General features: G+C 34.6%; 1 long non-coding RNA gene across 1 annotated transcript; it reads right to left on the minus strand.

The window, feature by feature from the left end:
* Nucleotides 1–7,866: 7,866 nt before the first annotated feature.
* On the minus strand, nucleotides 7,867–10,382 carry LOC129904103 (uncharacterized). Its single transcript, XR_008770375.1, has 2 exons — nucleotides 9,888–10,382; nucleotides 7,867–9,273 (listed from the first exon to the last, which is right to left on the minus strand). It is a non-coding gene; the product is annotated as an uncharacterized LOC129904103 (long non-coding RNA).
* Nucleotides 10,383–16,579: the final 6,197 nt, after the last annotated feature.

Below are 16,579 nucleotides of genomic sequence, written 5' to 3' on the forward strand. Positions count from 1 at the left end.
CCTTCGAGGTAGGTTTGGTTTATCGTTCTTTCAGACTGGGTTTGATAGTTTACCATACTTATAAACTAGATTAGGGGATGAAATCGTAATATGGCAGTTTATTCATGTTGTTTTTCCCATGTGGGGGTTTTTTCATGCTATTTTGCTCTTATAGGGGCTAATTTATGTTATATTGCTTATGTGGGAGCTTATTTACGTTGTTTTATCCATGTGGAGGTTTCTTTGTGCTGTTTTGTCCGTGTGAGGGCTTATTTATATTGTTTTGCCCATGTGGGGGCCTATTTGTGTTGTCTGCTCATGAAGAGGTGTCTTTTATGGTATTATTCATTTAAGATCATTTTGGTAATATTATTCATTTAAGAAAAGGTAGGAGTGGCCTCGGTGGAAGACAAGATGCGGGAAACGCGACTGAGATGGTTTGGACGTGTGAAGAGGAGAGTCCCAGATGCACCAGTGCGGATATGTGAGAGGCTGGCCATGGATGGTTTCAGAAGAGGTAGGGGTAGGCCGAAGAAATATTGGGGAGAGGTGATCAGACAGGACATGACGCATTTACGACTTACTGAGGACATGACCCTAGATAGGAGGGTGTGGAGGACACACATTAGGGTAGAAGGCTAGTACATAGTGGTTTTATTCTCCTCTATTCGTAGGCGTATTAACGCACTATGATTTCTTGTACTCTGATGTATGTTATTTATGGTATTTATGTTATTATCCAATAATAATATCTACTGTTTTTGTGCTTTGATTATACTATTGTTTGGACCATTTTCGTCATCTACTTATTTACTCTAATATTCTTGTCTGACCTTTTTCTATGCTTTTATTGAGCCGAAGGTCTTTCGGAAACAGCCGTCCTACATTGGTAGGAGTCAGGTCTGCGTACACTCTACCCTCCCCAGACCCCACGATGTGGGATTTCACTGGGTTGTTGTTGTTGTATTGTTTTGAGATCACGATGATATTTATTGTTTTGAGAGTACTTTGATGATAATTATTATTTTAATAGCACTTTGACGATATTTATTGATTTGAGACTACTTTGATGATAATTACTGCTTTGAGAGCACTTTGGTGATAGTTATTATTTTAGTATGTTTTACTTGAAAGGCCCGAGTTAGGGACTCGACCTGACTTTATCACATTCTAAAATGATTTAAACATCTTTCATCTTATTTATACATTTTTTAAATGATATATACATCTTTTAAATGATTTTCTTCCACTACTTTGCCGCGCAAGGGTGTATACCACGATTCATTGAGATTTGAGAATTTGAGCTCTTATTATGTATCCATTAATTTGATTGATCTTCTTGATGGATTGGTTGTGATAATTCATCCTCATTCATCATATATTATTGTTCATGGAAATCTGAGAAAGTTAGAAGTAATACTTTAGGAAAAGAAAATAAAACACTTTATAAAGTGAATGAGATATTGAAATAATGAGATATTTGATATATGGAGTGCGAGTCTTCCATGGGTCATTTTCTTGGAAGCTTTAGCTTGACAGAGTGTATATGGTGGCTATGCGAAGGCCTTTTCCCACTACATAACCATTTCCTCATTATTGCATTGCATTGCATTTGGTTGCCTTGTTTATCGGTGTAATTAACTTCCTTATTTGAGACGCTCTGTGTAGGATTACTTGTTTACATTACTTGTGTCATTGATATATACAAATGTGGCGGTGATGCCAATGTGGGAATTTTCTGTATGCAGGTAGAAGCATTTTATAATTTATTTTATATGTTTTGATATTCTACTGTACTTATTCGGTCTGACCTACTAAGGACAAGTGGATCGTACTCACCCCTACTTCTGTAACATTTTGTTGAATGCTTTTCAGTCAAGCTTCACCTTTCATTTTTGTCTTTATGTATATTTCAAAGGCAAGTGTTGAATTTTGAATTCGAATATTTTATTAGAATGATATTGAATGCTTATGATATCAGGTTTTGAAAATTCTTTTGTCAAGACCTGATTTCTCAAGTCATGAATGCACCTACTATCAACCCACCAATAGGTAAGACTAACCCCATAGTCCAGAACCATAGGCAACAGACCATCACAAGCAAAAGGAAAGAAACGAATAATGATAATATTATTAATAATAATAATAATAACAAAAGAAGAATGAGCATAATACGACAAGATAACCCTCAAGATCTGGTATCAGTCAGTAGTCGAGCTACTAAACTAAATAAGGAAGTACAAGGTTAACACATATACCATAATAGTAATAGTAATATAAACTATCTCCGAATACAAAATAAATACTAGTCCAAGTCCAACATAGAAGGAGATAGGCAACTCTGAACGCCAAAAGATTACCCAAGTCTCCAAAATGCAAGAGCTGCTCCGCACGAGGTCCAAATCTGTAGTGAAAACCCGTACTATGATCTGCAGGGTGACGAAGTGTAGTATGAGTACCAATAAGTGGCACTCAGTAGGCGTCCGCCAACTGAGCTCTAAAGATAAATCAAGTATAAAGAACATCTAAGCAAGGAGTATACATCATAAGCAAATATCAAGAATAATACAAAAGCTTGAAATAAGAAGCATCATATATAAGAAAGAGAGAAAAGCTAGGAAACAAGCAAGGAAAATAAGGACGTACCTAGTGGCACCCTCAATGAACTAAACACGACAACACACTATGAAGGGGGACAACTAAGTGATAACCTACTAACAGAAGTAAACACAAATATCACATTAAGGCACAAAGGTCCGTATCAACTAAATCTCTGCACAAAAAGGTTAGATAAATAAGAACAAGGGCAGTAACTACCTTCCAACAAGACACTACCCTTTATACTACCACAAGTTCACAAATAGTCAGATAATGCCTCCCGAGCCCTTGTGCGCCCGAGAGGTTCACTCATAAGTAGGTAAACCGACATGGCATCCCATACTACCTACAGGTACAAATAACTATGCTGGTGATAGGCAATGCATATATGAATGAAAATTGTGTAGTAAAATTAGTAGTACCATCAATGCCAAGTGGCTCATACCAAAATATATACACCTACTTCTATTCCCGACCAGGCATTAAGAACCATGTGCCTCTCTGGGATCGCCATGGGAGGCTTAGGAACACCCCTATATACCTTCCTGATCCCATTCCAGGTCTTATATCAATATAGATATGTATCCATCTGTATGTTCGGACATTAAAAATCTTCTCTATCGCAGTCACAGTAGATAAGTCAAATCAGTATAAAAAGGGTCAAGAACTCTCTCTGACCAAACAAATATCATAAAATGAGCGCATTCTCAATGCCTCAATCCAATATCTTAAAATGATCGCATCATCGATGCCTCCAATCCACTAAAAATAGTAGTAATAAAGGTAGTTGACCCCCAATCAAAAATCAGTATAAAATAGTTTGGATTCTAATCCAGTTTTCTCAAATCAATGCTAAGAACCAATGCATTCACTGGGGTTGACTAAATGCATGAGAAAAAAATGATCTAATGCAATGCATGCCATCAGTAGCACTCAAACAACATGCACAACCACATACAATAATGATGCCACAAGCATCGTACCCTATAAAGCATAGACACAGGACTAGTACATGCCAACCTCTAATAAAGGCCTAGGGCTCAAATCTATTGCTCTAAATCAACAATAAATCCCAAAAAAGGGACTCAACCCTAACTGGGGAATAAGGAGGAGGAAATGAGGAAACATGTACTCAGCTAGTCGATCAATACCTTCAGATCCAACTGGAATATAACCTCGAGATTACAAGCACATCTAGCTCCGCCAAACGGCAAACAAAACCATCGGGGAGTCTAGCTCTAAATCCAAAAAAGGGATCCTACTGTAATTCACAAGCCTAATTGGGTGAAATCCACTACACCAAAACTCCAAAATAGGTGCTATAGTAGAGAAGGACACTAAGTATCAAATATTCCTACCCACAATGGCTATATGACCTAAAGGTCATCCCAAACTCGATTCTAAGGCACAAATCCGCCAACCACCATAAACAAAATCAAACAATCCACCTAGAATATGTTAATCGAGGCCCAACTAAGGCACAATCAACAATCTTACCAACTAGATTGGATGTCTCATAAAGACACCCTAGCCTAAAGTTCATACCGGGACAAAGAAACAATTAATTAGGAATTGAGCCTAACCCATCACGTGCAATCCAAGCTACAATCTATTTATCCTAAACAATACCTCTTGAAGCTTAATCAAAAGAAAGGAGGTCGTAGCCTACATCAAAGCCAAACACGCGCTCCAAGTCAACTTCCCAATAGCTTTTCGCTCCAACAACTACTTCAATTGTGTCCACATTATCAAAATGTTGATCACCTCGTCAATACGGATGTTTTGACACTAAAATCATATTTTTCAAATATGGGCCCAAAATTAGGTAGAAAAGGGGATTGTGGGATCTATGATGCGAATCCCTAAAACAACTCCGTAAAAAGTTTCTAAACACATTATTGAGCCTGTACCCCAAAATGGGTCACAAATCGATGCTCAAAATAAGAGAAATATCACCATTAAAGCCCTAACAAAGCTTGGATAGCCCTTTGGGGAGGAATTTACCTAAAATCGATGCCTTGCACACTTCCCCTAACCCACCAACACGTAGCCACGACTTCCAAGAAACTAATGAACTTGAAATCGTCCAAATTAGAGCTCCCTAGCTCCTAAATTTAAAGAAAAAAAGATGGGGATCGGGCTGTTCGCATCTTGGTCCAGTGAAATGCTCTCCACAAATGCCGAGGAAAAGGTTCGTGAATGCGGAGGCTGAGATTTCCATGCTCCTCGAATGTGACAGATACCCTGCGAACACGAAGGCTAATGTCTTAGGCCTCTGCAAACATGACGCCATATTTGTGAACATGTAGAGAAAGGCTTTAGTGGCGCGAAAGCGAAGGGAAAAATGGGCCTACATCAGATTTGTTGAGACATCAAATTTTGGAAATAATCCAAAGCCTCCAACGCAGTGTTCAGGATTTGATCAAAATTCTGTGCGTGCAAATAGACTATGCTACCCCACCAAATTCGATATTCCAAAATCAACGGTGCAACCGAAATTTCCATCTGAGGTCGTCTCAATAGAAAATAAATCCCACAGCCAAGTTCCAAATTAAACCAAAATCCATAAAATTGCTCGGAATGAGACTGAAAGCCTCGAGGGATAAGCAAAAGGTGGTTCTTGACCAAACTCAACATTCTGAAGCTAATCGCACTGACAAAATTTCAATCCGAGTGTGTTCACTAAGAATGTTGACCAAAGTAAATCTTAGGAAAATTTTCAAAAACTAAAGCACCAAATGGTCTCGATCTCACACTGATTACCTCAATACTCATGCCGACCATACTAAAAGCTTAATTTTTCCATTCCGGAGATGATGGAACCATCAAAGTTCCATTCTGAGGTCTTCGTTATGGAGTTTTGACCGAAATCAACTATTCAATCTCTAGGAACTCCAAAATATGGAAATAGTCAGAAAACCCAAACGAACGAGCAGGCGACCAAACTTTCAGTTCCAGCAAGTCATAAATGACTCAGGGTCACAATAGGAAATAGCTAAATGCTGAAAAGATTGGAAAAAGATGAGAATGACCTTAAGGGTCATTACATCTTAGTTGTATCTTAGTTTTTTTTGTTTATGGCCTAACTTCATTCTAGAAGTCTCGTATGATAGTTTTTTCTTCTTTTCCAAAATATTTCAGACAATTCTTGATTACTAAGCTTCACCAAAATTGAGTTTGGGGTGTGTACAATCATGACCTTGATTTTTAAGTCGTTACAAGAATCAAGCTAGAAGGGGGTGTTTACCTCACAGTGTTGAAGATCTCTTCAATGGTTGTTGGATGTTATTGCTTTTAGAAAATATGAAAAATATCCTTTTTAAAGTCGAAAATCCCCATTTAAAGGCAACCAAAACTTACCCCAATTCATGACCTGATTTCCCCGGATAGCCTATGGTAAGATGATCATAACTTTTTACTTCAATGTCGGATTGATAAATGATTTATTGAGTTAGAAACTATACTCTTAAACCTTTGTTCTTATATGTAATAGGTCCTATTAGTTCTTATATATTGTGGGATATGCTCATTCTAAGTCAGGTCATAAACAAAATTATATCAAAACTTTCTTATAACAAAATTGCCACTTCAGATTTTTTTTATTCAAAGCTCCCTTTGGACTCTATCTTTCGTTTAAGAATTTCAAGTGACTTTATATAATTATTCCTTGGTATAACCACCTATTGACATTATTCTCCTGATATCTCAATGACTGTTGACGTGAAATATGATAAATCAGCTTGTCGAACAACTTGTTATTTTAAACATTACAAACTTATGGGGTTTTACAACTTACAAACTTGTAAAATGATTTATCCTATTAGTGTGTGGAAATTCTATCGAGTTGTTCTATAACTTTCTCATATATTTCAAGACATGATTCTTTTATCATTCATGCAATCATTGTTAATTTTTTCAAAACTGTATCACAAATATCATTAAACATGAAACTCAAAATTCTCAAATAAATTTGAGAATTAAATATAATTTATAATTATATAAGTGTCTTGGTTCGCTTCTACAAAAGCGGAGACAACTAAAAAGAGGACAAGAAAAGGATAGAGTACCCGAATATTTCATTAACTTAACAAAGGATGTGAAGGAGACTACTTTAAAGTACCAAGATACTTCTCTATCCTGGTTTTAAATTATACTCAAAGCTTTCTTGTTTGTTTTGTATGATTCTTTGTTATACAGGAGAAACAACTCTATTTTCCCTGTTTCTAGTTGGTCTTGAACAATAAAGAAGACCCTTTTACGAGTTAAAGAGAAGAAAAACAAATCTCCAAGAATTCACATTATCTTCAGACAAATTTATGTTGCACCAATATATTACTTAAACGTATTGAAAAGTCTTAGAATGGTTTGATCTTCATTTAGTTTGATCATTTTCGTATACAAAAGATCAAATGATTCTAAGATATTTTAATATGCTTAAGTAATATGTTAGTGCAATATGCCTTTATGTGAAGATATCGTGACTTATTGAATTGATCACTAGAGTGGATAATAGAACCTTCTAAAAGAGAATAGGTGATTAGCTCATATTTTTTATAAGTTGTACCAACACATTAGTTGCAATAACTAGTTTTATTTTTTTTCTAGCTTGATTTTTTTTTTTTTAACTCGGGTTCTATTTTGAAATATGATATATTATACAGATTTGAATATAAGGTTCTTCTAACAACTAAATGTTTTGAACACAACTTCGCCCTCAAATGCCTCGATCATCTTATAAGAATGGATGTGTGTCCTCATCAGATTTTTTCCTGGTATAATTTACATTACTTTGCATATCATATTTTGGATTATACTAATTCTGCTTTATTATTTATCTAGTAAAAAATACAATATGAGTGAAACTCGTAAAAAGTTTAGGCATAATTTCTTAATTATAGAGTAGAGTGTCTTACAATTGCACTACTAAAGTAGAATATATTGCTTTTTTCTTTATCAGGAAAATGCTTAAATTCTAATAGAGTTACTATTAAAACTTAAAGAGGGGGGGGGGGGGGGCAGGGGGAATTGAAATTCTTTCAAGTTGACTGCTCGAAGATGAGAATTGAGTACCCTGCAGGTTAGTAACACAAACAGTAAATAATGAGTGAAAATAAAAATTAGAGAGGCTGAAATTTTTATACTGATTTGGATCACCGGTGTGGTGCCTAGTCCAGTCCCCTTGAGTTACAAGGGTTCTTTGGAGATTTTTGGTGAACTTTGGTAGGACACAGTTGAGACTTTTGCACTTGTCCGTTATGCAAATCAGACTTCTTGACAAAACACAACCTCTACTCATATAACCCATGCTAGAGATAGTTATTTCTCTTTTATGTTACAATTATAGACTCAATTGAATACAAAGCTTTTGGAAAGATGAAAGAAAAGCAAAAGTACAATTTCAAGTGAAGCGCGTAACTATTTAGGTTAACGAGGAGGACTTTATATACAACCTTTGTGAGGTGGCCGTTAGCTCTAATAAAAGAAACCAGTAGAGTTTCATTCAATCAAGGATTTGTGATATTTCCTTGATTAAGTGTACATGTCCATATCAGTTATGTCTGTCTTTAGGTAGGACTCTACCTTATACAGAGTATTTCTATGATTGAGTAATTATCTGCAATCTTCCATATGTGTATGCAACAGTGATGATTCCTTCCTTTATTTCTCTTGATGATACTTCTTGGTATCTTCAAATTAATCTTCATTGCTTGATTTACGCTGGATCTTCCTATTGTCCATCTTCCTCTTCTTTTCCTTTTTGATTCCAGCAAATCATTGCTTCTAGATTTATCTTCTTTCCATTTCTAACTCCAGTGAATCAACCTTTTCTTATGAGGTATTGTTCCTACACCAGATATGGGTCATTAGTCAAAATCTCACATGTTAAAAATCTCCTCCTTTTTGATAATGACATTTTATCTATACAAGATTTATTTTTCAACTTCCCTGTTATTTTGAAATGTCTTTTATTTATGCTGTTCACCTCGTTTTTGTGCTCCCCTGTCTTGATTTCTTGTATAGGTACTATTTCCCCCCTTAGGCATAATCAAAAAGGAAAAACAAAGAATGCACAATAATATAATAGCAAACATTCAATTATAAATTAGTCTGGGAAAAAGTTAAGCAATCAGTGTGAGGGAAGAAAGAGCCCCAGTATGTCCAGAAGTAGAAGGGGACATATTCCCTAAAATATTGTCTGATAAAAAAATAACAAATGAGACATAGACCTAAGTTTAACGACTATCAAGAAAATACTTAAAACTGTGTTGAGAATGTTCCTGCAGAAAGAGTTATAAGAACGTTCAACCTTCTTGGAAAAGTTCCAGTAGAAATTTTGCATAGAAATAACCAACTCATTGTTGGAGGAGTCGGCTCTAGCTTTAAGCAATTCAACTTGCTTAATCAATCTGTTGATAGTCCTCACCCCATCTTTCTTCAGTGTCTCCATGGATAGTCGATGTTTCCCCACATCAGTGCTGGTGTCTTTGCTAACCTGCAGAATCTTCTCTATGGTTTCCTGCATGTGTGAATCTAAGGCAACCAGAAGAGTCTTAATATCCTGAGCTTCCTTGAGGAGAAGGGATGACGAATCAGCAGAGATTCGAGTAACTTTTGGAGCATCAATTCTTTCTTTAATAGTCTACTTTTCGTACCACTCTTTTTCGACAGGAGTATATCCCATGCTTAGGAAAGGTCCTAGATTCATAGGTGGAAGCTACCTCAAATTGTTTGTACTTGGAGAGATCCACTAGAGAGTCAACTATGATACGAGATATGAGTAGGCCATAGGGTAGACTAACAAAAAGATTTGGATCTTTAGCACTTTCAAGCATGTATTCCCAAATCCAGATAGTACAAGAAAAAACATCCTTGTTTGACATACTGCTAAGAGATCCTTTTCTGGGTATTAATGTTGTAGTAACGACATGGGCTAAGAAGCAATTTTCAAAACACATATACAAAGGACAAAAATTAGATAGATCCATATTTGGATCAACAACAACTATCTTTGCAGCTTCTAGAGTGACCTCAAAATATTAATGAAAAACACCATTCATGAACGGAATACTACAAGAAAATTCAGATTTAAACATATCCTTAAACAAAAATTCATTCACAGTAATTCTATTCACAAAAACTAGGATTTTCAGATCCCTAATATCTTTAGAGATACGAAGGTTCAAAAACTAGGATTTCCAGATCCCCAATATCTTTAGAGATACGAAGGTTTGCATAGAAAAGACATACAAGTTCCTTATAGTACTCAAGACCACATAGAGATGACTTTGAGTTCTAAATATAGAACTTACCAGACAATGAGATTCTTCTGGTTGTTCTAAGTTGATTACTCGTCCAGGTACCACATGTCTTTTCTTGAGAGTTTCATATTTCACCTTTTGATCAAGCTTGTCCTCTGGTCTAAAAGTAATAGATAAGTCAGAGCGTGTTTTATTGATCTCCTTTTTCATAGCAAATAAAGGTCTTTTTTGGAAGAGAGGGGTTTGACACAGAACTCTGCTTCAGAGGAGTCATGGTAGAATGAAAGAAAGTCGATTTCAAGAGAGACAAGGTTTTAAATGACATTCTTTAGAGAGTCCATTAATCTGGTGCGAGTCCTTTTGAAGTGAGGAACCAAGAGAGAGTGAGAGAGTTCTTTTAAAGAAGGAGAAGAGAGCTAATAGTTCTTTGAAGAAGGTCATGAAGAAGTGGTGGTTGAGTAAACAAAAGAAAGAAATCGAAGTGATAGGGATGTGAAGAGTTTTTGAAAAAGGAACAAATATCAAGAAAATCAATTAATGCATGGAGAAAAGTATGAACATGCTTAGTAATTTTTTTACACCGATATTAATTTGGAAAATAAATAATCCCAAAGATTTTTTTAAAGGAAACAAAATCTTTCCTCAAGCAGAGGTTTTGTAAAAATATCAGCAAGTTGATTTTTGGAATCAACAAATTCAAGTGTAAAATCTCAATTTTTAATGTGATCTCTAATAAAATGATGTTTAATATCTATATGATTAGCTCTAGAATGATGAATAATATATTTTGACATGCTAATAGCAATAGTATTGTCACAAAAAATAGGAACAACTTTATAACAAAGATCATAATCAAGTAATTAATGCATTTTCCATAATAGTTGAGTGCCACAACTTTCAAATGCTATATATTTGGATTCAGTAGTTGAAAGAGCCACTGAAATTTGTTTCTTGCTATTCCAAGAGATTAGATGTTATCCTAGTATTTGACAGGTTCTACTCATATATTTTTTTGTCTCTTTTATCACTTTCAAAATGAACATCTGAATATCCAATAAAATTAAAATTTGAAGAGTGAGGGTACCATAATCACATTACAAAAGTTCCTATTAGATAACGATCATTTTACATCAGTAAGATGAGATTTTTTTGGAGCGGATTGGCATTTGGCACATCTGCACACACTAAATATAATATCTGGATGACTTGTAGTTAAGTAAAATATGATACAATTATTCCATAATACAACTTTTTATTCATATCTTTTCTAGAGTTATCTGTTTCTAGAAATGTGGAGAGACTCATGGGAGTCCCAAAATCTTTGCCTTTCTCCATTCTGAATTTTTTAATAAGCTCCTTGTATACTTACCTTGATTGATAAATACTCCTTCAGCGGTTTTCTTGAGTTGAAAACAAAGAAAGAATGAGAGTTTTCCCATAAGACTCATTTCAAATTCTCCTTTCATAAGATTTATAAAATTCTCATACAAAGAGGTGTTGGAGCTTCAAAAAAATGTCATCCATGTATATTTGAACAACGAGAAGATTTCAGTCAAGTCTTTGAGTAAAAAGACTGGTGTCATTTTTTTCTCGTTGAAAATTACTTTTAAGTAGGAAAGTACTTAGCTGTTCATACCACGCTTTAGGCGCTTGTTTGAAAACATAAAGAGCTTTTGAGAGTTTAAATACATAGCCAGGACAAGATGGGTTTGTAAAACTAGGAGTCTGTTTGAAGAAAACTTCATCATTTATAAAACCATTTAGAAAGGCACTTTTTATATCCATTTGAAATAACTTGAATTTATTAAAGGATGTATATGCAAGAAGAATGCGAATGGATTCTAACCTTGCAATAGGAAAAAATATTTTATTGTAATCAATACCTTCTTGTTGTGACTAGTTTGGCCTTGTTCGTTAGTACTTTACTTCTTCATTAAGTTTGTTCTGAAAGACCCACTTGGTTCCAATTATTGAGCTGTTATTTGATCATTTAGTGAGAACCCATACTTGGTTTTCTTTCAAATTATTCTAGTTCTTCCTTCATAGCCTGAATCCATGATTCATCTTTCAATGTTTTGTTGATTCGTTTTGGCTCAATTTTCGAAATGAGAGCAATTGGTTCTTGACTTTTCAATGAAGCTCTAGTTTGCATTTTTAAGTAGGATCACCAATGATGAAATTATTTAGAAAACTTGAGTTGTGTATCCATTTTCTAGGAACATTTGTCTTTTCTATGATACTAGTTGGCTCATCTAATGTCATAGTTGACTTGGATGAAACAATTTTATCTGCAATTTTTGAAATATCAGTGAAAAAGGGAACTAGGGACATAGATTCTTCCTCGTGATCTACAACTTTTGAGACATGCATTCTTGGGTTAGATTCATCAAAAACAACATGTACATAGTCTTTGACACTAAGTGTTCATCTTTTAAGGATTCTGAATTCTCGACTAGAGGGAGAGTATTCAAGAAATATACCTTCATCACTTCTAGGGTGAAACTTATCCAAATTATTCTTACCATTGTTGTGGATGTCGCACTTTCTTCCAAAAGGATGAAAGTAACTAATATTGGGCTTCTTTTCCATCCATATCTCATAAGGGGTCTTTTTCAACATAGGCCTGATTAAGCACCTATTGAGAATGTGACAGGTAGTTCTTACAGATTCTTCCCTTAAATGATCAGGTAGACTTCGATTGAGTAGAAGTGTTTGGGCTGTATCTTGAACTGACCGATTCTTTCTCTCTAATACATCATTTTGTTGTGGAGATCGTAAAGATAAGAAATTTTGAGTAAACCCATTTTGATTGCAGAACTCCTCAAATGACTTGTTGTTCGTATTCTCCTTTGTGATCACTATGAATGGCGGAACTAAAATAACTTGCTTCTCTTTGAACTTTTCTACAAAATACTTCAAAATTAATAAAAGCTTCATGCATATGAGATAAGAAAATAACCCAAGTAAAATGAGAATAATCATCAACAATTACAAATGCGTATCTTTTACCAGCAAAACTCAATTATGAGAAAAGAAAGAGTTTTCATTATAACGCTAAGGTGGCCCGGAGCATTGATTTCCCATAACGAATAGGCTTTTTATTTCTCCGAACAAGTCCATATGTAGTAGTTGGAGTGACTTGGGATGTGCTCACAATATCTTTGACTTTAAAAGATGTTCTAGTTTGTTTACCAAGTTGATAAGCAGCGTAGATGGGATCCTTCTCAAATTTCAATTTAGTCTGTCCGAGAACCAATTTCAATCTTGAGAGTTTTTCAAGAGCATGCATGCTTGCATGTCCAAGTTTTCTATACCAAACCCAAGGATCACTAGATGATAAAGTGAAACACATAATTGTTGAAAAATCTACTTTGTTTAGCACATAGATGTTTTCCACTCGATCTCTAATAATTATAATATCCTTTTCTAAATTACTAATAATGCATTTTATAGCATTGAAGCAGACATCAAAACCTGCATCACATAGCTGACTAATGTTCAACAAATTATGCTTTAATCCATCAATGAGATATACTTCAATTAAGTCACATTAAAGAATTATGGATATTTTTCCGATTTCTGTGACTTCTCCTTTAGCATTTTCTCCAAACCTCACATAGCCTCCATCAATTTTTTCTACTTTGTTGAAATTTTCTTTCTTTTTAGTCATGTGGCTAGAATATCAACTATCAATTACCCATATTCTCTTTTTGTAGGTCCTCTTTATATGCTCTTACAAATACTTGTACTGGAAGATTGAGCCTTACAGTTAAATGATTTGTGTCCAAATTTTTCTCAAGTAAAACAGTTGGATTTGAAGGAAGATTTTGCACTATGAAAAGATGATTTTGGAGAAGAAATCTTAGAATACTTATTAGCTCGGATTGGGCTATGACTTTGAGTTTCTTAATACCATTTAAATGCATTTTTATTTTACTGAATTCTTCTACGAGTAAGTCAATTTCTACTTGACTTACTTCTACAAGAATATGCCATTACTACTTTTATTTAGCAACCCTATTATATTCATCAAATTTTTTTTGATGTTCATCAGTAATCAATAGTAGTTTCGGCCGGATCCTCCTCTGAGATGTCTTCATCACTCCAGGCTCCAAGGGACTTTGGCTTTCCATTTCTTTGAAAGTTTCTATTTTTTAGTTCAGGAAATTTTTCTTGATGTGTCCAGGTTTGCCACAATGATAACATATATCACCATTTATTTGATAGTAATTATTTCATGAACCCTACTATGGCCTTTGCCTTCTTTGTTTGAGCAGTTATCTGACATCTCAATTAATAAGAACCATTCCTTCGTTGTTAGACTCAACAATTTCTTTTTCAACTTCATGAGTTTTTGCATTAAAGGCAACAACTTTCATTTTCTCATCCTTGTTTTATCTATTTATATGGTTTTGTTCATATTCCATCAGATTTCCTCTAAGTTCATCATAGGTTATTTTTTGTAGATCACCATCTTCAAGAATTGCCTCTTTGGTTTTCCAAGATTTTAGAAGACTCTTGATGAGTATCTTTACTTCTACACTATTTGAGTAACCGTACCAAGAGATTTGAGTTCACAAATAATTTTTGTAAATCTGAAAAACCTGGTCTCCACATTCTCATCATCTGGCTTTTTGAACAGTTCACACTTGTTCACTAGAGAGCTGATTCGATCTTCTTTTACTTTGTTGATTCCTTTATATATGACTTGAAGTTTGTCCCACATATCTTTAGTGGTCTTGTATACTGAGATCTTATTGTATTCAGCTTCGCTAACTGCACCATATCGCAAACTTATAGCTCTAGCATTAGTTTGAATTATCACTTGTTGTTCCTTTGTTATATCAAAGGATTTCAAATCGATTCTTTTGCTAGAGGGTTCTTTTACAGAGATGACTGGTATGGATATTGGTTCCTTGTTTATCATAACCCATGCTTGAACGTCATTGGATTGAATGAAGATTCTAAATCTATTTTTCCATTGAGGGAAGTGTTGGACATTAAAGTAGGGAGGACGATTTGATGAGTGGCCATCTTGAAGAATTACACTCGGATCTAATAGTTAGCCATGGATTTTTTCTCAAGTGTGGTTAAGCACTATTAATGGAAAGACCTACTCTGATACCAATTGAAACTTAAGAGGGGAGGCAAATTAAAATTCTTTCAATTCAATTACTCGAAGATGACCCTACAGGTTAGTAGCACAAACAGTAAAAAATGTGTGAAAATAAAAATAAGAGAGAAAAATATTTTTATACTAGTTCGGACACCGTGTGGTGTCTAATCCAGTCCCCTTGGGTTATAAGGGGTTCCTATAGAACTTCTAGGTGAACTTTGATAGGAAACAATTGAGACTTTTGTACTTATCTGATATACAAATCAGACTTCTTGACACAACGCAACCTCTACTCATATAACCTATGTTAGAGATCGTTCTTTCTCTTTTCTGTTATAATTGTAGACTATATTGAATACAAAGCTTATAGAAAAATGAAAGAAAATCAAAACTACAAGTTCAAGTGAAGTGCATAACTATCTATCTTGACAAGAAGGAGTTTATATACAACCTTTGTGAGGTGGCACTTAGCTCTAATAGGATAACCCAAGGGTGTTTCATTCATCAAGGATTTTTTATGTTTTCTTGATAGAGTATATACGTCCATATCAAATATGCCCGTGTAGTCTTCTTTCTTCGTGATATCTTCTTTTTTTGGGTAGGACTCTGCCTTGTACAGAGTATTGCTCTGATTGAGTAATTATCCTCAATCTTTAATATGTGTATGCAACAGTGATGCTTCCTTTCTTTATTTGACTTTATGCAGATTGCTTGATATCTTGACATTGATCTTTATTTTTTTATTTACGCCAAATCTCCCTTCTATCCATTTTCCTTTTCTTTTCCTTTTTGATTCCAGCAAATCAGTGCTCCTAGATTTATCTTCTTTCCATTTTCGATTCTAGTGAATCAATTTTTCCTTGTGAGGCATCGTTCCTACATTAGATATGGGTTATTAGTCAAAGTATCATATGCTAACAACTATGTCAAGGAGCTGGAGAAAATTCTGAATTCATTTTTTTAGTGTATGGTCCACTGACTAGTTGGTGTGATATTATATTAAGATTGAATTAGTTGTATAATTATCTTTACTGCCTATTGATAAGTAATGTTATTGATGAAGTTTGTTCTTGAGAACATAGTCAAATCACCCCCCTCCCTCCATTACCTAATTATGAACTACACACTTATATATGTATGTATATAACCCTTAAGAACTCACACCCAATTTTATATTAAATAGTGATTTGCACGTGTCTGTCATGTAATATTTATTATATAAAGATAAAAAAAATTTTGTTGTTCAAAGATCATAGCATTAGCCACCTTTCTTAGTTTCCACATGGAAGTTGCACACACTCCCTCAAGTTCTTTCAATATAGCTATGACATTTTTCCACAGACCAAAATTTTTTATCAACTCTCTTCTACATGTATTTCAATTTAATCTTCAAAGATCCCCAATTTTCTTTCAATAATCACTCCCTCAGCCTCTCCATTTTTACACAATCTATTTCTTTTTCTATCTCAATTGATGAAATTTTCACCCAAAATGATTAAATGCCTAAAAGTTTCCTTTTTATCAAGTTAAGGGTTTAAGTTTTTAGCTGCAGTCAGATTAGTTCAGTAGGAATCTTGGAAATATGATCATGTATGATTTTTGCATAGTTCAATGTTCATTGTAGACC

The sequence above is a fragment of the Solanum dulcamara genome, chromosome 9, assembly GCF_947179165.1.
Source record: "Solanum dulcamara chromosome 9, daSolDulc1.2, whole genome shotgun sequence".
Taxonomy (NCBI): domain Eukaryota; kingdom Viridiplantae; phylum Streptophyta; class Magnoliopsida; order Solanales; family Solanaceae; genus Solanum; species Solanum dulcamara.